General features: G+C 39.6%; 8 non-coding genes and 16 pseudogenes across 8 annotated transcripts; all 24 read left to right on the top strand.

Annotated features, from left to right (window-relative positions):
* Window positions 1-1,006: 1,006 nt before the first annotated feature.
* Window positions 1,007-1,124, top strand: LOC113104306 (uncharacterized; annotated as a pseudogene).
* Window positions 1,125-11,868: 10,744 nt separating this feature from the next.
* On the top strand, window positions 11,869-11,986 carry LOC113104311 (uncharacterized; annotated as a pseudogene).
* Window positions 11,987-12,346: 360 nt separating this feature from the next.
* Window positions 12,347-12,464, top strand: LOC113104291 (5S ribosomal RNA). Its single transcript, XR_003292018.1, has one exon. It is a non-coding gene; the product is annotated as a 5S ribosomal RNA (ribosomal RNA).
* A 385-nt stretch (window positions 12,465-12,849) lies between these two features.
* LOC113104307 (uncharacterized) lies at window positions 12,850-12,968 on the top strand (annotated as a pseudogene).
* Window positions 12,969-13,189: 221 nt separating this feature from the next.
* Window positions 13,190-13,308, top strand: LOC113104314 (5S ribosomal RNA). The gene has a single exon (XR_003292023.1). It is a non-coding gene; the product is annotated as a 5S ribosomal RNA (ribosomal RNA).
* A 376-nt stretch (window positions 13,309-13,684) lies between these two features.
* LOC113104310 (uncharacterized) lies at window positions 13,685-13,803 on the top strand (annotated as a pseudogene).
* A 221-nt stretch (window positions 13,804-14,024) lies between these two features.
* On the top strand, window positions 14,025-14,143 carry LOC113104301 (uncharacterized; annotated as a pseudogene).
* A 513-nt stretch (window positions 14,144-14,656) lies between these two features.
* On the top strand, window positions 14,657-14,775 carry LOC113104296 (uncharacterized; annotated as a pseudogene).
* Window positions 14,776-15,149: 374 nt separating this feature from the next.
* LOC113104309 (uncharacterized) lies at window positions 15,150-15,268 on the top strand (annotated as a pseudogene).
* Window positions 15,269-15,773: 505 nt separating this feature from the next.
* On the top strand, window positions 15,774-15,892 carry LOC113104292 (5S ribosomal RNA). The gene has a single exon (XR_003292019.1). It is a non-coding gene; the product is annotated as a 5S ribosomal RNA (ribosomal RNA).
* Window positions 15,893-16,251: 359 nt separating this feature from the next.
* On the top strand, window positions 16,252-16,370 carry LOC113104303 (uncharacterized; annotated as a pseudogene).
* A 237-nt stretch (window positions 16,371-16,607) lies between these two features.
* On the top strand, window positions 16,608-16,726 carry LOC113104284 (5S ribosomal RNA). The gene has a single exon (XR_003292011.1). It is a non-coding gene; the product is annotated as a 5S ribosomal RNA (ribosomal RNA).
* A 668-nt stretch (window positions 16,727-17,394) lies between these two features.
* On the top strand, window positions 17,395-17,513 carry LOC113104304 (uncharacterized; annotated as a pseudogene).
* Window positions 17,514-17,734: 221 nt separating this feature from the next.
* Window positions 17,735-17,853, top strand: LOC113104298 (uncharacterized; annotated as a pseudogene).
* A 372-nt stretch (window positions 17,854-18,225) lies between these two features.
* Window positions 18,226-18,344, top strand: LOC113104295 (uncharacterized; annotated as a pseudogene).
* A 374-nt stretch (window positions 18,345-18,718) lies between these two features.
* Window positions 18,719-18,837, top strand: LOC113104308 (uncharacterized; annotated as a pseudogene).
* A 360-nt stretch (window positions 18,838-19,197) lies between these two features.
* LOC113104290 (5S ribosomal RNA) lies at window positions 19,198-19,315 on the top strand. The gene has a single exon (XR_003292017.1). It is a non-coding gene; the product is annotated as a 5S ribosomal RNA (ribosomal RNA).
* Window positions 19,316-19,700: 385 nt separating this feature from the next.
* Window positions 19,701-19,819, top strand: LOC113104297 (uncharacterized; annotated as a pseudogene).
* Window positions 19,820-20,909: 1,090 nt separating this feature from the next.
* Window positions 20,910-21,028, top strand: LOC113104302 (uncharacterized; annotated as a pseudogene).
* A 237-nt stretch (window positions 21,029-21,265) lies between these two features.
* Window positions 21,266-21,384, top strand: LOC113104288 (5S ribosomal RNA). The gene has a single exon (XR_003292015.1). It is a non-coding gene; the product is annotated as a 5S ribosomal RNA (ribosomal RNA).
* A 513-nt stretch (window positions 21,385-21,897) lies between these two features.
* LOC113104312 (uncharacterized) lies at window positions 21,898-22,018 on the top strand (annotated as a pseudogene).
* Window positions 22,019-22,252: 234 nt separating this feature from the next.
* Window positions 22,253-22,371, top strand: LOC113104287 (5S ribosomal RNA). The gene has a single exon (XR_003292014.1). It is a non-coding gene; the product is annotated as a 5S ribosomal RNA (ribosomal RNA).
* A 377-nt stretch (window positions 22,372-22,748) lies between these two features.
* LOC113104299 (uncharacterized) lies at window positions 22,749-22,867 on the top strand (annotated as a pseudogene).
* Window positions 22,868-23,101: 234 nt separating this feature from the next.
* LOC113104286 (5S ribosomal RNA) lies at window positions 23,102-23,220 on the top strand. Its single transcript, XR_003292013.1, has one exon. It is a non-coding gene; the product is annotated as a 5S ribosomal RNA (ribosomal RNA).
* The last annotated feature ends 446 nt before the right edge of the window (window positions 23,221-23,666 follow it).

The following is a 23,666-nucleotide window of genomic DNA, read 5'->3' as shown; positions in this document are numbered from 1 at the left end:
TGACGGGGAAATGTGTGGAAACAAAATTGGAATGTTTGGAGTATTTTATAAGGCATAAAGTGGTTTTTACTGATGTTATTTTAAATAAAATAGGAATGGAAGAAAATGCTCTGTGTAAAGTGTGCCAGGAACAGGAAGAGGGGATTTTACATATGTTTTACATTGTAGAGAGCTAGAGGATTTTTTAAGGAAATGTAAATGTTTAATTAAAGATTTGGCGGAGGAGTGGGATGAAAATGTAATGGAATGGAACAGAGTTGTGATGTTTGGTTGGGAAAAAAAGTGTAAAAACAAAAGTTTCATTAATCTGTGTGTAATGCTAATGAAAAGTGCAATATGGGACAGAAGAACTGTGGCTAAAAAGGAAAAAATTGTGTTGGATGTTTGGAGTGTGTTTAAAAGAAAAACAGAATTATATATTGAAAGACTGTATGTTTACTTTAAAGGTGTAAAGAATTTAGACTCTTTTTATGATGTTTTTACCCCAAAAGTTTGTTGTGTTTTAAATGATTTAATGTGGAAGTTGCCAGAAAGTGGAAGAGTTTTTTAATTTATCGATGTAAAGGAAATAAGTGTAATGTAGAGATGTGTAAAGACGATGTTCTGTATTTTCTATTGAATGTGTTTAATCTATTGTATTTTATTGATTGAAATTTCTTAATAAAAAAATAAAAAAAATAAAAAAAGGCTATGCCCGATCTCGTCTGATCTCGGAAGCTAAGCAGGTTTGGGCCTGGTTAGTACTTGGATGGGAGACCGCCTGGGAATACCAGGTGCTGTAAGCTTTTTGGAAATTTTTCACTTAGTATATAATAATTTTGCCAAAAAATAGAGTCAATGACCGATCTCTTAATCTTAGCAGGTTAAGGTCTGGTTAGTACTTTGATGAGAGACTGCCTAGGAATACCAGGTGCTTTAAGCTTTTGGGTTTTCTTTGCTACTCATATAATGTACTGGCGATTAGATTGGCTGGTCTTTAAATAGTCCTCTCTTTGCAGCAGTCTTCGCTTACGGCCATACCAACCTGGCTATGCCCGATCTCGTCTGATCTCGTAAGCTAAGCAGGTTTGGCCTGGTTATCACTTGGATGGGAGACCGCCTGGGAATTCCAGGTGCTGTAAGCTTTTTGGACATTTTTCACTTATTATATAATAATTTTGCCAAAATATAGAGTCAATGCCGATCTCTGAATATTAGCAGGTTTGGGCCTGGTTAGTACATGGATGGGAGACTGCCTGGGAATACCAGGTGCTTTAATTTTTTTGGAAAATTTCACAAATTATATAATAATCTAGCATAAAAAAAAGAGTCAATGCCCGATCTCTGAATCTTAGCAGGTTTAGGTCTGGTTAGTACTTGGATGGGAGACCGCCTGGGAATACCAGGTGCTGTAAGCTTTTTGGAAATTTTTCACTTAGTATATAATAATTTTGCCAAATAATAGAGTCAATGCCCGATCTCTGAATCTTAGCAGGTTTAGGTCTGGTTAGTACTTTGATGAGAGACTGCCTAGGAATACCAGGTGCTTTAAGATTTTGGGTTTCTTTCCTACTTATATAATGTACTGGCGATTAGATTGGCTGCTCTTTAAATAGCCCTCTCTTTGCAGCAGTCTTCGCTTACGGCCATACCAACCTGAGGGCGCTAGAGAGCTAGTGTGAAACAGGAAGTGAGGTGGCTATAGAAGGGTGAAGAAGGTTCACCCAAAATTGTTTGGTGTGTGTTTGTTTTTTGGTTATTTGAGTCTTAACCCCTTTGCGTGCAAACATCGCTGACGGCCCCAGTTTATTATTGTTTCACTTTCACAGCACATTAAACATCACTGTCTTACTTCATCTGGACAAACTGTGCATCAATGGAAAGTTTAAAGACTCAAGCTTCGATATTTGACCAATATTTTGATAAAACATTGTTGCAGTGACAGATATTTAGTGATTTATGTCAGGAGTGCAAAATAATAAATCTGTATTATGCCACATTTTGAATAGAAATTCACAACTCACTCATATTCAGTCACGTCAAGAGCGTTTTATTTGTGTTCACATACACTCACTGAACAGCGTCAATAAGGATTTACAGACCAAAGATGCATATCTGCGGAGATATATGGATATATTTACTGATGTTTACTTCATATTTCTTCAGACAGAATCGTCATTTCTATTCATTTTCCACGGATTTACGCGATCAGATGATAAACAGCCTCTCCCAGCGATCTGTGTGTGTGCGCAGTAGTCACAGCTCGTGCGGTGTGTGACTCAGACTCTGATTGGGTCTTTCAAACATCAATCTTAGAGTTTCATATCTGGACACCGCCCCATCGTGTCACATGCTTCCTGCACACTTCCTGGTAGTTATCTGGCCAAAACAACACTGAAACACCTCTGTACACACAAAATATCCGAATAATAAACCCGCGATTACGATAGTAAAGCTTGGTATGAGAATTTCTTGAGATCTGGGGCGTTTTTATAAAAAAAATCGAAAATGTACATCGGAAATGCTAACTTGTGCAGCGATGAAAAAGGCTACAAATAACATATTTTTACAACAGTAAACGACCAAATTCCACCCCTGATCGCTAAAGGAAGTTATTATAAACACTCGATCGGGGTTTAAAGTGAGTTTTGAGTAAAAGTGTACTAATAATTTCATAAATTGTCAGATGTAGCTTGATGCTAACGTTAGCACCAATGCTACTAATAGCAGGTGCTTTTCTTCTTCATAATGCATTTTTGTCTCAATAATTCACGTAAGGTCGTAAGAAAATGTTTTGTTGTATTTTTATAGTAAGACTTTTGATAAATAAGGGCTAAATGCAAAGAGAGACTGAAGTGAGATCGCTGCTTTGTTGCTTTGTAAAGCCTGAAAAACCACAATCAAGGCTAATAAAGGTGGAATAAAAACAAAAGAATAATGATAAAAGAATAATGCGGATAATGTGTCATACTTGGCGGAGGTGTGAAAGAACCGTTTGGTTAGAACAATACAATCATGATTCGGGCAGTTTTCAACAGTGAAACATACACAAAGAGCACAGGAAAGTTTACATGTGAGATCTTACAGAGATGACAAGGGCCATAAATCAATCTGATTAGCCTTCTCTAAAAACACACATGACATGGCCTTAGAAAATATTTCATAAAATTCACAGTTTTACAGATTCGATTATGAAATTTTTTATGAAGTCTTGGAAGACTTGTGGCCTTAGCTACACTGTGTTTTCAAACTCATTTCCTACATCAACATTTTTTAAATACATTTAAAACATATGTTTTTAATATTTTTATTTTTGTTTTTATGTTTGAGCTTATATATCTCTATTATCATAACAGTCTGAGTGATTCTGATTCCTGAACAGTAAACTTTAAAGTGTCAGCTTTGTGAACAAAGGTTGATTATGTATCTAGTCAGAAAGAATCATGAGCAGAAACCTTTTTATTTTGGGTATGTAATTTCGGTCTCCATGCCAAAAAAGGGGGGTTACTAGTAAGGGGTTAATAATTGTTTTTTGTTTAAATTTTTGGGTTATTTTTATTACTTGTCCTCCCAACAGCATAGCTGTTTGGGAGGGATCATTTCATTTTTCCTTTTTTTTTGTTTGTTTTTTTGTTTTCCTTATTTTTGAAAAATGGACGGAACTACGGCAACAGACACGGACTTGGCACGAGGAACACGGCGGCAAATGGCAAACGGACTGGAAAAAACTCAACGAGAAAAGGATGGGCCTGAAAGGAGATATAAAAGAACCTACACCAAAGAAGCTACAGTAGTAGTGGATTTGACTGAAGTGCATGAAGGCAAAGCTGAAGACATAATACAAGCGCTGAAAGATAAGTTGGATGTGACAAAAATATTGTCTGTAAGACCCAAAATGATGAAGGAGTACGAAATTACGTTTGAAAAGGAAGAAGATATTGAAAATCTGAACGAAGGATTGATGATTAAAGGAAAACTATGTGAAATTAAAAAATTGAATAACAGAGAATTTGTTGTCTCGTTCATGCATTTGCCCGCTTACCTGAATGATGCAGAGATTCTACAGAAGCTGGAGGGATGGGGGGTTACTCCGGTCTCTCAGATAAGAAGAAGATTTTATACCGGCACCAACATAGAAGATGGAACAAGGTTCCTTAAGGTACAGTTCCCAAAAGAAGTGGCCTCCTTGCCCTACAGTACTCTAATTGAAATGGAGGATGGTCCTCAATACTATAGAGTGATACATAGCAAGCAGGTGAAAACCTGCAGGTTGTGTATGAGCCCTGATCATTTGATGAAAGACTTCCCAGACTTTAAATGTTATAAATGCTCGGAAACAGGCCACTTCGCGAGGGACTGTAAGGTGGTGAGGTGTCCAGAATGCAATTGTGTACTGGACAAATGCGAGTGCTGGTATGGAGACCAGCACAATGAAGAAGAGAGGGGGAGTGGGCAGATGCATGAGACAGACAATGAAGAGGAGCAAAGGGAAGACACCGGAGCAAGGCAAAGAAAGGACAATGTAAGCAAGGACAATGACAATGAGATTGAAAAGACTGGTTTAACACAGGACATTGTGGAAATGGAGGTACAGATGGAGTTTAATGCGGTTGGACAAGCAGAAACAGAGGAACCAGAAGAGACTGAATGGATAGGTGAGACAGAAAGAAAAGACAAAGACAGTGAAAACCTGGGCGGAGACAGCACTGCAGGAACATCCAATAAAAGAAGAAGAAAAGTTAAGGTAATACCCAATTTGGAGAAAGCTAAAAATAAAATGTGTAAGCAAAGTAATGAGGAGAAACAAGACTGTGGAAGAAGTGCAAAAGAGGGGGAGGAAATAGGATAACAAAATTATGATGCTAAAGTTTGTACTTTTATCTTTTTTAATTGTGTTGAAAATTGTTACTTTTAATGCAAGAGGGTTAATGAATGGTGTGGAATTTGAAAAAGTCAAGGAACTGTGCAGGGATGAAGATGTGATTTTATTGCAAGAAACGAATGGGAAAGAGAGTGTAATGGAGGATTTTAAAAGATGGGAAGGGGAATTATTTTTTAATAATGCGGAGGGAAAAATAGGAGGAGGAGTTGCGATGTTAATAAGAAAAGATAGAGATATCAGGTCAAAGCAAATGTATAATGACACACAAGGAAAATGCATGGCTGTAGAAATTAAGATGGATGAAGATGATTTTATTTTAGTAAACGTACATGCTCCAAATGAAGAAATAGAAAATAAAAAATATTTTAATATAATAGTTGAGTTAATGGAAAAATGGAAGAGGGTAATAATTGCGGGGGATTTTAACACTGTTTTTAGTAAAATGGATATGGCTAACGGAATGGTTTTTAAATCGGATGGGGGAAGAAAGGAGTTAATGTCATTGATGGGAGAGTATAATGTAACCCAGGTCACTAACCAGATCACTAGTAATTAATAAATGATTTTATTTTTTATTAATATATCTTTAGTATTTATATGAAAATGCAGATTGAAGTTAATTTATATTATATTATAAATTTAGAAAAAGGAAATCGCTAAAGTTGATTAGTGAGGTGAAAGGTTAGTCCTGCCCCCCCTGCAAAAGATAGCGCACAAGCAATCAGAACGATAGCAAACTTGAACGAGAGCAGACGCAGTTGCGAATGGTAAATAACGAGATTGTGATGAGACTGACGCAAGAGTTTCAATCAACATCTTTTCTGGGGAGAAACACTTTTTTTTGTTTTCTGATTTATACCTTTCCTTGGTGAGTACAAATTTCATCATACAAAGTGTATTTAGTTATTCTGATTGTGACTACTGTGAATTGCAATGTGGGAAAAAAAGAATCCAAAGGATAAAAAGTGATTGTAAAAGTTTCCAAAAATGCTTTAAATGTGTTTTATCGTGAAGTATGCACCATGCAGTGCTAGCTTTGCTAACACTGTGTATAGGCCATAGTGTTAAATTGAGCACATGGTGATTAGCGTGTATGTTCTGATGTATGTGTAAATGATTGAGACTGAGTTTGATTTAAGTTAAAATCATTTATTTTGACAATTATATTAATGTTTAATTTGGCTTTGTTGTTACAAGGCCAGGTTTTTTTTCCCCCCCTTGCTGAAGACTTGTGTTCCTGAATCTGTCCTTGCCGAATATTCATATTCTGGTTTGGACTGGCGAGCCATTCCACCAACTCGTACCTGAAACAGAGAAAAGAGAGTGAAATCTGCTGAACTGGTAGGATCAAACAATTTTTTTAGCTTTGAGTTTTTTTTTTTTGTCTCCAAGATTTTATTTTTGCCTGGATCTTCAGTGGATCTATTTTTTTTCTCTCCTGGATTAAATTTTTCCACTTTTGATGAACATTGCTTTACATTTTTGAATTTGAGATAAACACTGATCTTTAACTGAAACTCAACGGAACATTAAGACTTAGTTTGAATGGAAAAACTGAGAAACTGATTTTGAAATTGAATGTGTGGAAATTATTATAAATTCCTGTATTCTGAATCTGAACCTTGATTTGGGGATTTTGATTTTTTCATTTTCTTATTCCTTTTGTTATTCTGAGTTTTTATTATTCAATTTATTCATTGTTATTTTGGTATTTTGATTCTGTCATTTCATTGCCAATTTAAAAGAGAATGACTGAAGTCAACGAATAACCAATCAGAACAATACATTATTTTTCACTATTGGTTGTTGCTTTTCTTTATTTTACTTTATGCTGTGAAATTTGATTTATAGACTATTTCTAGATTACACTATTATACATATCACTTACCTTTGCTCCAGTGAGACGATCCTTAACTTCTGATTGTGGTCCAAAAGCATTCCCAGTGATTTAGAATTTATTAATATAGAGTTCATAGAGTTGTACACAATAGTAGGACCCCGTTACATAAAAAACTTGAGCCAGCCAGGAGCAAAGTTACAGCATAGTGTAATAGTTATTAATCAACTTGATAACTGCAACAGACAATAAAGAGCTAAAGTAAGCCCCCCCCCACTTCAAAGAAAATCAGTCCTACAAGTAGAAATGGAAATTGTGAAACGTGAGAACATTGATGTCAAGAATTCAGTTATTGTCAGTGGCATCACTCTCTCTGACCCAGACCATGAACTAGAAGCCTGTCTTCAGAAATATGGATCAATCAAGCGCAACTTGCTTATTGACAACCCAAAATCTGAGTTCCACCACTGTGCAATTGTGGAGTTTGTCTGTGAATCTGCTATGAGTAATTTGGAGCCCTTACTCCCTATGGAAATCCTAAGTACTCAGGTTGCAAATGTCCTCTTCCATTTCCGTAGTCTTGGGAGCGTGTACGTCCCTGCAGTTAGTAGCAGTGCCACTGAAGGGTACTTGGAGAGTCTGCAAGCCATCGCTCAAGCCAGTGGGAAGTCTCTGCAGGATGTTCTTCAAATTGAGCTGCAAAAGATCTCTGTTTTGAAGTTTCCAGCAGACAAACCCTCTAGACCTGACACTCCTGCAGAAGTGATCTCTGAACCCAAAAACCCTGCCAAGGAGAGCACACCGGTAAAGTCACCCTACCAGCTGAGAAGCCCTGATATTAGTGTTGCTGAGACAATGTCATTGAACCTGCCTACAAGTGCTATGAATCCTCCAGGTATTCAGCGAATAGTGATGGAGCATGTAGTGAAAACAAGTGATGCTATGACTCCTCCTCATGCTTTCCGTCTTAAAGCTTTCTCAGGAAAAAATGCCAAGACCGAGCACTGAACCAGACTTTGATACTTGGCGAGCCAGCATTGACTTTCTACTTAATGATGTGTCTCTTTCTGACTTGCACAAAACTAGAAGAATTCTTGACAGCCTGCTGCCCCCAGCCTCAGATGTTGTCAGGCATGTTGGTCCAGATTCTTCACCAACACAGTGCTTAGAGCTTTTGGAATCTGTGTATGGCTCAGTGGAAGATGGAGATGAGCTGCTAGTTAAGTTCATAAGTGCTCTGCAAAACCAGGGAGAAAAACCCTCAACTTACCTGCATCGTCTGCACGTGATGTTAAGTGCCACAATCAGGCGTGGTGGTGTCACAGAGGCTGAACGTAGTCGTTATCTTCTTAAGCAATTCTGCCGAGGTTGCTGGGACAATAGCTTGATTGCCGACCTGAACCTGGATGGAAGGAAAATGTCACCCCCTTCTTTTGCTGAGCTTGTAGTACTCATTCGTACTGCAGAAGACAAGCAGTCTCTAAAAGAGGAGAGAATGAGGAAACATCTCGGCTTAAACAAACATGCTCCTGTTCCAGGCAAGTTTCGGACGACCACTCACCAACAGTCTGTTTACAGCAGTGATGTATCTGATGAGCCTAAGGATGAAGTGCAACATCACTCAAGTCAAAAACAGAAGTCAAAAAGCAATGCTGATAAGTCTGAAGTAGATTCACTTAAGAAAGAAGTAGCAAAGCTTCAAGCTCAGATTTCTATGATGAAGACTGAACCTGTTAGAACAGAAAAGACACAACATGACAATGAACTTTATGAATTGAAGCAGCAAGTAGCTGATCTCCAAGCTCACTTTGTTCCAAGAGTACAAGAGATGTATTCAGAGAAATCTCCAGCTTATAGGAATGTCAATGTAAGTCACAGACCTCGGATGATGGAACCAGAGATGCAAGAAAGCTCACGACCCACCTGGAATTCAACCAACAGACCCCGTCCAGGCTACTGCTTTCGATGTGGAGAAGATGGCCATCTTGCAGTGAATTGTGAGAATGATTCAAACCCTAGTAGAGTTGAAGAAAAGCGCCGTGAGCTGAGGGACAGACAAGCTGCCTGGGACTTGAAAAATCCCTCTAACTCTCAATCTTTAAACTGAGATCAGTCTCTGTCATGGGGCGGACAGGGACTGGCAAAAGAGAACAATGCCCAAGAAAGCATGGCCGTCTGTACAACCAGAATGTTAATGGCGCTCCATGTCATGAAATACCTGCAGGATTGGTAGGAACCAGGTGTACTGCCAGGATTCAAATTGAAGGAAAAGAAGTCAGCTGTCTTCTAGATACTGGATCACAGGTAACCACCATTCCTATGTCCTATTATGAACGATATTTATCCAGACATCCCATGAAATCGTTGGAGCATCTGCTAGAAGTTGAAGGAGCCAATGGCCAGGCTGTACCTTATCTTGGTTATGTGGAGGTCAACCTAAAGTTCCCTAAGGATTTCCTTGGTATGGAAGCTGAAGTCCCCACCCTTGCATTGATAGTTCCAGATGTGACTAATTTACCACAAGTTCTAATTGGAACAAATTCACTTGATGTGTTGTATGCCAATTGTATTCAAGGAGAAACCTTTTCTTGTAAGTCTCTCTTCTATGGCTATCAAGGTGTCATAAATGTACTGGAGAAGAGGAACCAACAAGCTTCAACTGGAAAATTGGGATGTGTGAAGTTGAAAGGGAACCAACCAGAAGTTGTGCCAGCAGGATGTACAGTAGTCCTAAATGGACTTGTGCAAGTAAAAGGTCCTCTGTTTGAGAAGTGGGTGTCAGTGGAGTCACCTATTTCATCTTCCTTACCTGGTGGTCTTCTAGTGGCAAGCAGTCTGCACAGTTTACCTGTAAGACAACGTATAGTGCAGTTACCAGTGGTGATAAAAAATGAAACCCAAACTGACCTGATGATCTCTCTGAGGACTGTCCTCGCTGAAGCTCATGCTGTACAGAGAGTAATAAGTAAAGAGTTTTCCAAGAATGGTGCTGAAAATGAGAAAATGGGGCTAGATCAGTCCAAGATCCCTATTGATTTTGGAAATTCCCCTCTATCACCTGAGTGGAAGGAAAGGATAACCTCCTTATTGAACTCCATGCCTGATGTCTTCGCATTGAATGATTTGGACTATGGTCACACTCATAAAGTGAAACACAGGATAAAACTTAGTGATGAAACACCATTCAAACATCGAGCTCGTCCTATTCATCCCCAAGACGTGGACGCAGTTAGGAAACATCTACAGGAGCTTCTGGAAGCAGGTGTCATCAGGGAGTCAGAATCTCCATTTTCATCTCCAATAGTCGTTGTTCGGAAGAAGAATAACTCTGTGCGCTTGTGCATTGACTTCCGGAAATTAAACTCCCAGACCATAAAGGATGCCTACGCCCTTCCCAACTTGGAAGAAGCTTTTTCAGTCTTGACCGGATCACAATGGTTCTCAGTCCTAGACTTGAAGTCAGGCTATTACCAAATTGAGATGGAAGAGTCTGATAAGCAGAAAACTGCTTTTGTCTGCCCACTAGGTTTCTGGGAATTTAACCGGATGCCGCTGGGGATCACCAATGCACCTAGTACATTTCAACGACTAATGGAGCGATGTATGGGAGACCTAAACCAGAAAGGAGTTCTTGTGTTCATTGATGACCTCATAGTTTTCTCAAAAACTTTGGAGGAACATGAGACAAGATTGATACAATTGCTTAAAAGACTCAGAGAGTTTGGATTAAAGCTTTCACCGGAAAAGTGTAAGTTCTGTCAAACGTCTGTGAGATACTTGGGCCACATTGTATCCCAAAATGGAGTGGAAACCGACCCTTCAAAAGTAGAAGCCCTTAAAACCTGGCCAAGACCCAAAAATCTAAAGGAGTTAAGATCTTTCCTAGGATTTTCAGGTTACTACAGGAGGTTCGTACAGGATTATTCAAAGATCGTGAAACCTCTTAATGATCTTACGGTTGGATATCCTCCACTGCAAAAGGATCGGAGAAAAAAGATTGAGACCAAGCAGTACTACGATCCAAAGGAACAATTTGGAGAACGATGGTCCAAAGAGTGTCAGCAAGCGTTTGACACAGTCATTGCAAAACTTACATCTTCTCCAGTGTTAGTAATGCCAACCCCAAGCTGCCATATGTGTTGCACACTGACGCCAGTACTAGCGGCCTTGGTGCAGCACTGTATCAAGAACAAGATGGGCAGATGAGAGTCATTGCTTTTGCAAGTAAAAGCAAAGTACCCAGCCCACAAGTTAGAATTTTTGGCGTTGAAGTGGGCAGTTACTGCAAAATTCAATGACTACTTGTATGGAGCTGACTTCACTGTGGTAACTGATAGTAACCCGCTGACAAATATTTTAACATCCGCAAAACTGGATGCTACCAGCTACAGGTGGTTGTCGAGTCTGTCAACTTTTACCTTTAAAATCCAATACCGGGCTGGAAGTAGGAATCAAGATGCGGATGGATTGTCGAGACGTCCACAAGAGGAAGTTCCTGATGATTTGGAAATGAGAAAAGAGAGGGAAAGAATCAGGCAATTTGCTTACCATCACTTGACCAAAATCCCACAAGCAAATGTTTCAACGGAAGTAATAAAAGCTATCTGTGACCGCCATCAAGTTTGTCAGCACTGTGACGACTCTAATTCATTGTACCAACCAGTGACTTTAATGGAATCTCTTGCAGTTGGAGTGGATGCCTTACCTCTTGCGTTCCAGCAGGAAGATACTTTCCGGTCTGGAGAAATTTCCCACTTGTCTGAACAAGACTTACGGAAAAGGCAGAGAGCGGATCCAGAAATTGGAATAGTTGTCAAGCAGCTGGAATCCAATGAAAAGCCCTGTTATAAGACCCTGACTCCTGAATTAAGTCTTTGGTTCAGGGAGTGGAACCGCTTAGAGCTGATAAACGGGGTGTTGTTTAGGAAGAGGCAAGAGCAAGGAAATGAGTCATATCAATTAGCACAACCTGCTGATCTCCGTGAACTGGTCATGAAGGAACTACACAATCTCTTAATCTTAACAGGTTTAGGTCTGGTTAGTACTTTGATGAGAGACTGCCTAGGAATACCAGGTGCTTTAAGCTTTTGGGTTTTCTTTCCTACTTATATAATGTACTGGTGATTAGATTCGTCGGTCTTTAAATAGCCCTCTCTTTGCAGCAGTCTTGGCTTACGGTCATACCAACCTGGCTATGCCCCATCTCGTCTGATCTCGGAAGCTAATAGGTTTGGGCCTGGTTGGTACTTGGATGGGAGCCCGCCTCGGAATACCAGGTGCTGTAAGCTTTTTGGACATTTTTCACTTAGTATATAATAATTTTGCCAAAAAATATAGTCAATGTCCTGATCTCTGAATCTTAGCAGGTTTAGGTCTGGTTAGTACTTGGATTGGAGACCGCCTGGGAATACCAGGTGCTGTAAGCTTTTTGGACATTTTTCACTTAGTATATAATAATTTTGCCAAAAAATATAGTCAATGCCCGACCTCTGAATATAAGCAGGTTCGGGCATGGTTTACTTCATGGATGGGAGACTGCCTGGGAATACCAGGTGCTTTAATCTTTTGGGTTTTCTTTCCTACTTATATAATGTACTGGCAATTAGATTGGCTGGTCTTTAAATAGTCCTCTCTTTGCAGCAGTCTTCGCTTACGGCCATACCAACCTGGCTATGCCTGATTTCGTCTGATCTCGGAAGCTAAGCAGGTTTGGCCTCGTTAGTACTTGGATGGGAGACCGCCTGGGAATACCAGGTGCTGTAAGCTTTTTGGACATTTTTCACTTAGTATATAATAATTTTGCCAAATAATAGAGTCAATGCCCGATCTCTGAATATTAGCAGGTTTGGGCCTGGTTAGTACATGGATGGGAGACTGCCTGGGAATACCAGGCGCTTTAATCTTTTGGAAAATTTCACGAATTATATAATAATCTTCCATAGAAAAAAAAAAAAAAAAAAAAAAAAAAAAACGAAAGAGTCAATGCCCGATCTCTGAATCTTAACAGGTTTAGGTCTGGTTAGTACTTTGATGAGAGACTGCCTAGGAATACCAGGTGCTTTAAGCTTTTGGGTTTTCTTTCCTACCTATATAATGTACTGGTGATTAGATTGGTCGGTCTTTAAATAGCCCTCTCTTTGCAGCAGTCTTGGCTTACGGTCATACCAACCTGGCTATGCCCCATCTCGTCTGATCTCGGAAGCTAAGCAGGTTTAGGCCTGGTTAGAACTTGGATGGGAGACGGCCTGGGAATACCAGGTGCTGTAAGCTTTTTGGACATTTTTCACTTAGTATATAATAATTTTGCCAAAAAATAGAGTCAATGCCCGATCTCTTAATCTTAACAGGTTTAGGTCTGGTTAGTACTTTGATGAGAGACTGCCTAGGAATACCAGGTGCTTTAAGCTTTTGGGTTTTCTTTCCTACTTATATAATGTACTGGCGATTAGATTGGCTGGTCTTTAAATAGCCCTCTCTTTGCAGCAGTCTTCGCTTACGTCCATACCAACCTGGCTATGCCCGATCTCGTCTGATCTCGGAAGCTAAGCAGGTTTGGGCCTGGTTAGTACTTGGATGGGAGACGGCCTGGGAATACCAGGTGCTGTAAGCTTTTTGGACATTTTTCACTTAGTATATAATAATTTTGCCAAAAAATATAGTCAATGCCCGACCTCTGAATATTAGCAGGTTCGGGCATGGTTTACTTCCTGGATGGGAGACTGCCTGGGAATACCAGGTGCTTTAATCTTTTGGAAAATTTCACGAATTATATAATAATCTTTCATTAAAAAAAAAAAAAAAAAAAAAAAAAAAGTCAATGCCCGATCTCTGAATCTTAGCAGGTTTAGGTCTGGTTAGTACTTTGATGAGAGACTGCCTAGGAATACCAGGTGCTTTAAGCTTTTGGGTTTTCTTTCCTACTTATATAATGTACTGATGATTAGATTGGTCAGTCTTTAAATAGCCCTCTCTTTTCAGCAGTCTTGGCTTACGTTCATACCAACCTGGCTATGCCCCATCTCGTCTGATCTCGGAAGCTAAGCAGGTTTGGGCCTGGTTGGTACTTGGATGGTAGACTGCCTCGGAATAACAGGTGCTGTAAGCTTTTTGGAAATTTTTCACTTAGTATATAATAATTTTGCCAAAAAATAGAGTCAATGCCCGATCTCTTAATCTTAGCAGGTTTAGGTCTGGTTAGTACTTTGATGAGAGACTGCCTAGGAATACCAGGTGCTTTAAGCTTTTGGGTTTTCTTTCCTACTTATATAATGTACTGGTGATTAGATTCGTCGGTCTTTAAATAGCCCTCTCTTTGCAGCAGTCTTGGCTTACGGTCATACCAACCTGGCTATGCCCCATCTCGTCTGATCTCGGAAGCTAAGTAGGTTTGGGCCTGGTTGGTACTTGGATGGGAGCCCGCCTCGGAATACCAGGTGCTGTAAGCTTTTTGGACATTTTTCACTTAGTATATAATAATTTTGCCAAAAAATATAGTCAATGTCCTGATCTCTGAATCTTAGCAGGTTTAGGTCTGGTTAGTACTTGGATTGGAGACCGCCTGGGAATACCAGGTGCTGTAAGCTTTTTGGACATTTTTCACTTAGTATATAATAATTTTGCCAAAAAATATAGTCAATGCCCGACCTCTGAATATTAGCAGGTTCGGGCATGGTTTACTTCATGGATGGGAGACTGCCTGGGAATACCAGGTGCTTTAATCTTTTGGAAAATTTCACGAATTATATAATAATCTTTCATTAAAAAAAAAAAAAAAAAAAAAAAAAAGTCAATGCCCGATCTCTGAATCTTAGCAGGTTTAGGTCTGGTTAGTACTTTGGTGAGAGACTGCCTAGGAATACCTGGTGCTTTAAGCTTTTGGGTTTTCTTTCCTACCTATATAATGTACTGGTGATTAGATTGGTCGGTCTTTAAATAGCCCTCTTTTTGCAGCAGTCTTGGCTTACGGTCATACCAACCTGGCTATGCCCCATCTCGTCTGATCTCGGAAGCTAAGCAGGTTTGGGCCTGGTTGGTACTTGGATGGGAGACCGCCTCGGAATAACAGGTGCTGTAAGCTTTTTGGACATTTTTCACTTAGTATATAATAATTTTGCCAAATAATAGAGTCAATGCCCGATCTCTGAATCTTAGAAGGTTTGGGCCTGGTTAGGACATGGATGGGAGACTGCCTGAGAATACCAGGCGCTTTAATCTTTTGGAAAATTTCACGAATTATATAATAATATTCCATAAAAAAATAAATAAAAAAAACGAAAGAGTCAATGCCCGATCTCTGAATCTTAGCAGGTTTAGGTCTGGTTAGTACTTTGATGAGAGACTGCCTAGGAATACCAGGTGCTTTAAGCTTTTTGGTTTTCTTTCCTACTTATATAATGTACAGGTGATTAGATTGGTCGGTCTTTAAATAGCCCTCTCTTTGCAGCAGTCTTGGCTTACGTTCATACCAACCTGGCTATGCCCCATCTCGTCTGATCTCGGAAGCTAAGCAGGTTTGGGCCTGGTTGGTACTTGGATGGTAGACTGCCTCGGAATAACAGGTGCTGTAAGCTTTTTGGAAATTTTTCACTTAGTATATAATAATTTTGCCAAAAAATAGAGTCAATGCCCTGATCTCTGAATCTTAGCAGGTTTAGGTCTGGTTAGTACTTGGATTGGAGACCGCCTGGGAATACCAGGTGATGTAAGCTTTTTGGACATTTTTCACTTAGTATATAATAATTTTGCCAAAAAATATAGTCAATGCCCGACCTCTGAATATAAGCAGGTTCGGGCATGGTTTACTTCATGGATGGGAGACTGCCTGGGAATACCAGGTGCTTTAATCTTTTGGAAAATTTCACGAATTATATAATAATCTTTCATTAAAAAAAAAAAAAAAAAAAGTAAATGCCCGATCTCTGAATCTTAGCAGGTTTAGGTCTGGTTAGTACTTTGATGAGAGACTGCCTAGGAATACCAGGTGCTTTAATCTTTTGGGTTTCTTTCCTACTTATATAATGTACTGGCGATTAGATTGGCTGGTCTTTAAATAGCCCTCTCTTTGCAGCAGTATTGGCTTACGGTCATACCAACCTGGCTATGCCCCATCTCATCTGATTTTGGAAGCTAAGCAGGTTTGGGCCTGGTTGGTACTTGGATGGGAGACCGCCTCGGAATACCAGGTGCTGTAAGCTTTTTGGACATTTTTCACTTAGTATATAATAATTTTGCCAAAAAATAGAGTCCAAGCCCTGATCTCTGAATCTTAGCAGGTTTAGGTCTGGTTAGTACTTGGATTGGAGACCGCCTGGGAATACCAGGTGCTGTAAGCTTTTTGGACATTTTTCACTTAGTATATAATAATTTTGCCAAAAAATAGAGTCAATGCCCGATCTCTTAATCTTAACAGGTTTAGGTCTGGTTAGTACTTTGATGAGAGACTGCCTAGGAATACCAGGTGCTTTAAGCTTTTGGGTTTTCTTTCCTACTTATATAATGTACTGGCGATTAGATTGGCTGCTCTTTAAATAGCCCTCTCTTTGCAGCAGTCTTCGCTTACGGCCATACCAACCTGGCTATGCCCCATCTCGTCTGATCTCGGAAGCTAAGCAGGTTTGGGCCTGGTTAGTACATGGATGGGAGACTGCCTGGGAATACCAGGCGCTTTAATCTTTTGGAAAATTTCACGAATTATATAATAATCTTTCATTAAAAAAAAAAAAAAAAAAAAAAAAAAGTCAATGCCCGATCTCTGAATCTTAGCAGGTTTAGGTCTGGTTAGTACTTTGATGAGAGAATGCCTAGGAATACCAGGTGCTTTAAGCTTTTGGGTTTTCTTTCCTACTTATATAATGTACTGGTGATTAGATTGGTCGGTCTTTAAATAGCCCTCTATTTACAGCAGTCTTGGCTTACGGTCATACCAACCTGGCTATGCCCCATCTCATCTGATCTCGGAAGCTAAGCAGGTTTGGGCCTGGTTGGTACTTGGATGGGAGACCGCCTCGGAATACCAGGTGCTGTAAGCTTTTTGGACATTTTTCACTTAGTATATAATAATTTTGCCAAAAAATAGAGTCAAAGCCCTGATCTCTGAATCTTAGCAGGTTTAGGTCTGGTTAGTACTTGGATTGGAGACCGCATGGGAATACCAGGTGCTGTAAGCTTTTTGGACATTTTTCACTTAGTATATAATAATTTTGCCAAAAAATATAGTCAATGCCCGACCTCTGAATATTAGCAGGTTCGGGCATGGTTTACTTCATGGATGGGAGACTCTCTGGGAATACCAGGTGCTTTAATCTTTTGGAAAATTTCACGAATTATATAAAAATCCTTCATTAAAAAAAAAAAAAAAAAAAAAAAAAAGAGTCAATGCCCGATCTCTGAATCTTAGCAGGTTTGGGCCTGGTTAGTACATGGATGGGAGACTGCCTGGGAATACCAGGTGCTTTAATCTTTTGGAAAATTTCACGAATTATATAATAATCCTTCATTAAAAAAAAAAAAAAAAAAAAAAAAAAGTCAATGCCCGATCTCTGAATCTTAGCAGGTTTAGGTCTGGTTAGTACTTTGATGAGAGACTGCCTAGGAATACCAGGTGCTTTAAGATTTTGGGTTTTCTTGCCTACTTATATAATGTACTGGTGATTAGATTGGTCGGTCTTTAAATAGCCCTCTCTTTGCAGCAGTCTTGGCTTACGTTCATACCAACCTGGCTATGCCCCATCTCGTCTGATCTCGGAAGCTAAGCAGGTTTGGGCCTGGTTGGTACTTGGATGGTAGACCGCCTCGGAATAACAGGTGCTGTAAGCTTTTTGGACATTTTTCACTTAGTATATAATAATTTTGCCAAAAAATAGAGTCAATGCCCGATCTCTTAATCTTAGCAGGTTTAGGTCTGGTTAGTACTTTGATGAGAGACTGCCTAGGAATACCAGGTGCTTTAAGCTTTTGGGTTTTCTTTCTAACTTATATAATGTACTGGCGATTAGATTGGCTGGTCTTTAAATAGCCCTCTTTTTGCAGCAGTCTTCGCTTACATCCATACCAACCTGGCTATGCCTGATCTCGTCTGATCTCGGAAGCTAAGCAGGTTTGGGCCTGGTTAGTACTTGGATGGGAGACGGCCTGGGATTACCAGGTGCTGTAAGCTTTTTGGACATTTTTCACTTAGTATATAATAATTTTGCCAAAAAATATAGTCAATGCCCGACCCCTGAATATTAGCAGGTTCGGGCATGGTTTTCTTCATGGATGGGAGACTGCCTGGGAATACCAGGTGCTTTAATCTTTTGGAAAATTTCACGAATTATATAATAATCTTTCATTAAAAAAAACAAAAAAAAAAAAAAGTCAATGCCCGATCTCTGAATCTTAGCAGGTTTAGGTCTGGTTAGTACTTTGGTGAGAGACTGCCTAGGAATACCTGGTGCTTTAAGCTTTTGGGTTTTCTTTCCTACCTATATAATGTACTGGTGATTAGATTGGTCGGTCTTTAAATAGCCCTCTTTTTGCAGCAGTCTTGGCTTACGGTCATACCAACCTGGCTATGCCCCATCTCGTCTGATCTCGGAAGCTAAGCAGGTTTGGGCCTGGTTGGTACTTGGATGGGAGACCGCCTCGGAATAACAGGTGCTGTAAGCTTTTTGGACATTTTTCACTTAGTATATAATAATTTTGCCAAATAATAGAGTCAATGCCCGATCTCTGAATCTTAGAAGGTTTGGGCCTGGTTAGGACATGGATGGGAGACTGCCTGAGAATACCAGGCGCTTTAATCTTTTGGAAAATTTCACGAATTATATAATAATATTCCATAAAAAAATAAATAAAAAAAACGAAAGAGTCAATGCCCGATCTCTGAATCTTAGCAGGTTTAGGTCTGGTTAGTACTTTGATGAGAGACTGCCTAGGAATACCAGGTGCTTTAAGCTTTTTGGTTTTCTTTCCTACTTATATAATGTACTGGTGATTAGATTGGTCGGTCTTTAAATAGCCCTCTCTTTGCAGCAGTCTTGGCTTACGTTCATACCAACCTGGCTATGCCCCATCTCGTCTGATCTCGGAAGCTAAGCAGGTTTGGGCCTGGTTGGTACTTGGATGGTAGACTGCCTCGGAATAACAGGTGCTGTAAGCTTTTTGGAAATTTTTCACTTAGTATATAATAATTTTGCCAAAAAATAGAGTCAATGCCCTGATCTCTGAATCTTAGCAGGTTTAGGTCTGGTTAGTACTTGGATTGGAGACCGCCTGGGAATACCAGGTGATGTAAGCTTTTTGGACATTTTTCACTTAGTATATAATAATTTTGCCAAAAAATATAGTCAATGCCCGACCTCTGAATATAAGCAGGTTCGGGCATGGTTTACTTCATGGATGGGAGACTGCCTGGGAATACCAGGTGCTTTAATCTTTTGGGTTTTCTTTCCTACTTATATAATGTACTGGCGATTAGATTGGCTGGTCTTTAAATAGTCCTCTCTTTGCAGCAGTCTTCGCTTACGGCCATACCAACCTGGCTATGCCTGATTTCGTCTGATCTCGGAAGCTAAGCAGGTTTGGCCTCGTTAGTACTTGGATGGGAGACCGCCTGGGAATACCAGGTGCTGTAAGCTTTTTGGACATTTTTCACTTAGTATATAATAATTTTGCCAAATAATAGAGTCAATGCCCGATCTCTGAATATTAGCAGGTTTGGGCCTGGTTAGTACATGGATGGGAGACTGCCTGGGAATACCAGGCGCTTTAATCTTTTGGAAAATTTCACGAATTATATAATAATCTTCCATAAAAAAAAAAAAAAAAAAAAAAAAAAAAAAACGAAAGAGTCAATTCCCGATCTCTGAATCTTAGCAGGTTTAGGTCTGGTTAGTACTTTGATGAGAGACTGCCTAGGAATACCAGGTGCTTTAAGCTTTTGGGTTTTCTTTCCTACCTATATAATGTACTGGTGATTAGATTGGTCGGTCTTTAAATAGCCCTCTCTTTGCAGCAGTCTTGGCTTACGGTCATACCAACCTGGCTATGCCCCATCTCGTCTGATCTCGGAAGCTAAGCAGGTTTAGGCCTGGTTAGTACTTGGATGGGAGACGGCCTGGGAATACCAGGTGCTGTAAGCTTTTTGGACATTTTTCACTTAGTATATAATAATTTTGCCAAAAAAATATAGTCAATGTCCTGATCTCTGAATCTTAGCAGGTTTAGGTCTGGTTAGTACTTGGATTGGAGACCGCCTGGGAATACCAGGTGCTGTAAGCTTTTTGGACATTTTTCACTTAGTATATAATAATTTTGCCAAAAAATATAGTCAATGCCCGACCTCTGAATATTAGCAGGTTCGGGAATGGTTTACTTCCTGGATGGGAGACTGCCTGGGAATACCAGGTGCTTTAATCATTTGGAAAATTTCACGAATTATATAATAATCTTTCATTAAAAAAATAAAAAAATAAAAAAAAGTCAATGCCCGATCTCTGAATCTTAGCAGGTTTAGGTCTGGTTAGTACTTGGATGGGAGACCGCCTGGGAATACCAGGTGCTGTAAGCTTTTTGGACATTTTTCACTTAGTATATAATAATTTTGCCAAATAATAGAGTCAATGCCCGATCTCTGAATATTAGCAGGTTTGGGCCTGGTTAGTACATGGATGGGAGACTGCCTGGGAATTCCAGGCGCTTTAATCATTTGGAAAATTTCACGAATTATATAATAATCTTTCATTAAAAAAATAAAAAAATAAAAAAAAGTCAATGTCCTGATCTCTGAATCTTAGCAGGTTTAGGTCTGGTTAGTACTTGGATGGGAGACCGCCTGGGAATACCAGGTGCTGTAAGCTTTTTGGACATTTTTCACTTAGTATATAATAATTTTGCCAAATAATAGAGTCAATGCCCGATCTCTGAATATTAGCAGGTTTGGGCCTGGTTAGTACATGGATGGGAGACTGCCTGGGAATACCAGGCGCTTTAATCATTTGGAAAATTTCACGAATTATATAATAATCTTCCATAAAAAAACAAAATAAAAACGAAAGAGTCAATGCCCGATCTCTGAATCTTAGCAGGTTTAGGTCTGGTTAGTACTTTGATGAGAGACTGCCTAGGAATACCAGGTGCTTTAAGCTTTTGGGTTTTCTTTCCTACTTATATGATGTTACTGGCGATTAGATTGGCTGCTCTTTAAATAGCCCTCTCTTTGCAGCAGTCTTCGCTTACGGCCATACCAACCTGGCTATGCCCCATCTCGTCTGATCTCGGAAGCTAAGCAGGTTTGGGCCTGGTTAGTACATGGATGGGAGACTGCCTGGGAATACCAGGCGCTTTAATCTTTTGGAAAATTTCACGAATTATATAATAATCTTTCATTAAAAAAAAAAAAAAAAAAAAAAAAAAAGTAAATGCCCGATCTCTTAATCTTAGCAGGTTTAGGTCTGGTTAGTACTTTGATGAGAGACTGCCTAGGAATACCAGGTGCTTTAAGCTTTTGGGTTTTCTTTCCTACTTATATAATGTACTGGTGATTAGATTGGTCGGTCTTTAAATAGCCCTCTATTTCAGCAGTCTTGGCTTACGGTCATACCAACCTGGCTATGCCCCATCTCGTCTGATCTCGGAAGCTAAGCAGGTTTGGGCCTGGTTGGTACTTGGATGGGAGACCGCCTCGGAATACCAGGTGCTGTAAGCTTTTTGGACATTTTTCACTTAGTATATAATAATTTTGCCAAAAAATAGAGTCAAAGCCCTGATCTCTGAATCTTAGCAGGTTTAGGTCTGGTTAGTACTTGGATGGGAGACCGCCTGGGAATACCAGGTGCTGTAAGCTTTTTGGACATTTTTCACTTAGTATATAATAATTTTGCCAAAAAATATAGTCAATGCCCGACCTCTGAATATTAGCAGGTTCGGGCATGGTTTACTTCATGGATGGGAGACTGCCTGGGAATACCAGGTGCTTTAATCTTTTGGAAAATTTCACGAATTATATAATAATCTTTCATTAAAAAAAAAAAAAAAAAAAAAAAAAAGTCAATGCCCGATCTCTGAATCTAGCAGGTTTAGGTCTGGTTAGTACTTTGATGAGAGAATGGCCTAGGAATACCAGGTGCTTTAAGTTTTCGGGTTTTCTTTCCTACTTATATAATGTACTGGTGATTAGATTGGTCGGTCTTTAAATAGCCCTCTCTTTGCAGCAGTCTTGGCTTACGGTCCATACCAACCTGGCTATGCCCCATCTCGTCTGATCTCGGAAGCTAAGCAGGTTTGGGCCTGGGTTGGTACTTGGATGGGAGACCGCCTGGGAATACCAGGTGCTTTATATCTTTTGAAAATTTCACGAATTATATAATAATCTTTCATTAAAAAAAAAAAAAAAAAAAAAAGTCAATGCCCTGATCTCTGAATATTAGCAGGTTTAGGTCTGGTTAGTATTTGATGAGAGAATGCCTAGGAATACCAGGTGCTTTAAGCTTTCGGGTTTTCTTTCCTACTTATATAATGTACTGGTGATTAGATTGGTTCGGTCTTTAAATAGCCCTCTCTTTGCAGCAGTCTTGGCTTACGGTCATACCAACCTGGCTATGCCCCATCTCGTCTGATCTCGGAAGCTAAGCAGGTTTGGGCCTGGTTGGTACTTGGATGGGAGACCGCCTCGGAATACCAGGTGCTGTAAGCTTTTTGGACATTTTTCACTTAGTATATAATAAATTTTGCCAAAAAATATAGTCAATGCCCGATCTCTGAATCTTAGCAGGTTTGGGTCTGGTTAGTACATGGATGGGAGACTGCCTGGGAATACCAGGTGCTTTAATCTTTTGGAAAATTTCACGAATTAATATAATAAATCTTTCATTAAAAAAAAAAAAAAAAAAAAAAAAAAAGTCAATGCCCGATCTCTGAATCTTAGCAGGTTTAGGTCTGGTTAGTACTTTGATGAGAGAATGCCTAGGAATACCAGGTGCTTTAAGCTTTTGGGTTTTCTTTCCTACTTATATAATGTACTGGTGATTAGATTGGTCGGTCTTAAATAGCCCTCTCTTTGCAGCAGTCTTGGCTTACGGTCATACCAACCTGGCTATGCCCCATCTCGTCTGATCTCGGAAGCTAAGCAGGTTTGGGCCTGGTTGGTACTTGGATGGGAGACCGCCTGGGAATACCAGGTGCTTTAATCTTTTGGAAAATTTCACGAATTATATAATAATCTTTCATTAAAAAAAAAAAAAAAAAAAAAAAGTCAATGCCCGATCTCTGAATCTTAGCAGGTTTAGGTCTGGTTAGTACTTTGATGAGAGAATGCCTAGGAATACCAGGTGCTTTAAGCTTTTGGGTTTTCTTTCCTACTTATATAATGTACTGGTGATTAGATTGGTCGGTCTTTAAATAGCCCTCTCTTTGCAACAGTCTTGGCTTACGGTCATACCAACCTGGCTATGCCCCATCTCGTCTGATCTCGGAAGCTAAGCAGGTTTGGGCCTGGTTGGTACTTGGATGGGAGACCGCCTCGGAATACCAGGTGCTGTAAGCTTTTTGGACATTTTTCACTTAGTATATAATAATTTTGCCAAAAAAAATAGAGTCAATGCCCTGATCTCTGAATCTTAGCAGGTTTAGGTCTGGTTAGTACTTGGATGGGAGACCGCCTGGGAATACCAGGTGCTGTAAGCTTTTTGGACATTTTTCACTTAGTAAATATAATATTTTGCCAAAAAATATAGTCAATGCCCGACCTCTGAATATTAGCAGGTTCGGGCATGGTTTACTTCCTGGATGGGAGACTGCCTGGGAATACCAGGTGCTTTAATCTTTTTGGAAAATTTCACGAATTATATAATAATCTTTCATTAAAAAAAAAAAAAAAAAAAAAAAGTCAATGCCCGATCTCTGAATCTTAGCAGGTTTAGGTCTGGTTAGTACTTTGATGAGAGACTGCCTAGGAATACCAGGTGCTTTAAGCTTTTGGGTTTTCTTTCC

The sequence above is a fragment of the Carassius auratus genome, unplaced genomic scaffold (assembly GCF_003368295.1).
Source record: "Carassius auratus strain Wakin unplaced genomic scaffold, ASM336829v1 scaf_tig00217997, whole genome shotgun sequence".
NCBI lineage: Eukaryota > Metazoa > Chordata > Actinopteri > Cypriniformes > Cyprinidae > Carassius > Carassius auratus.
Note: the sequence above shows the minus strand (reverse complement) of the source record. Positions and strands in the feature narration are given on the sequence as shown.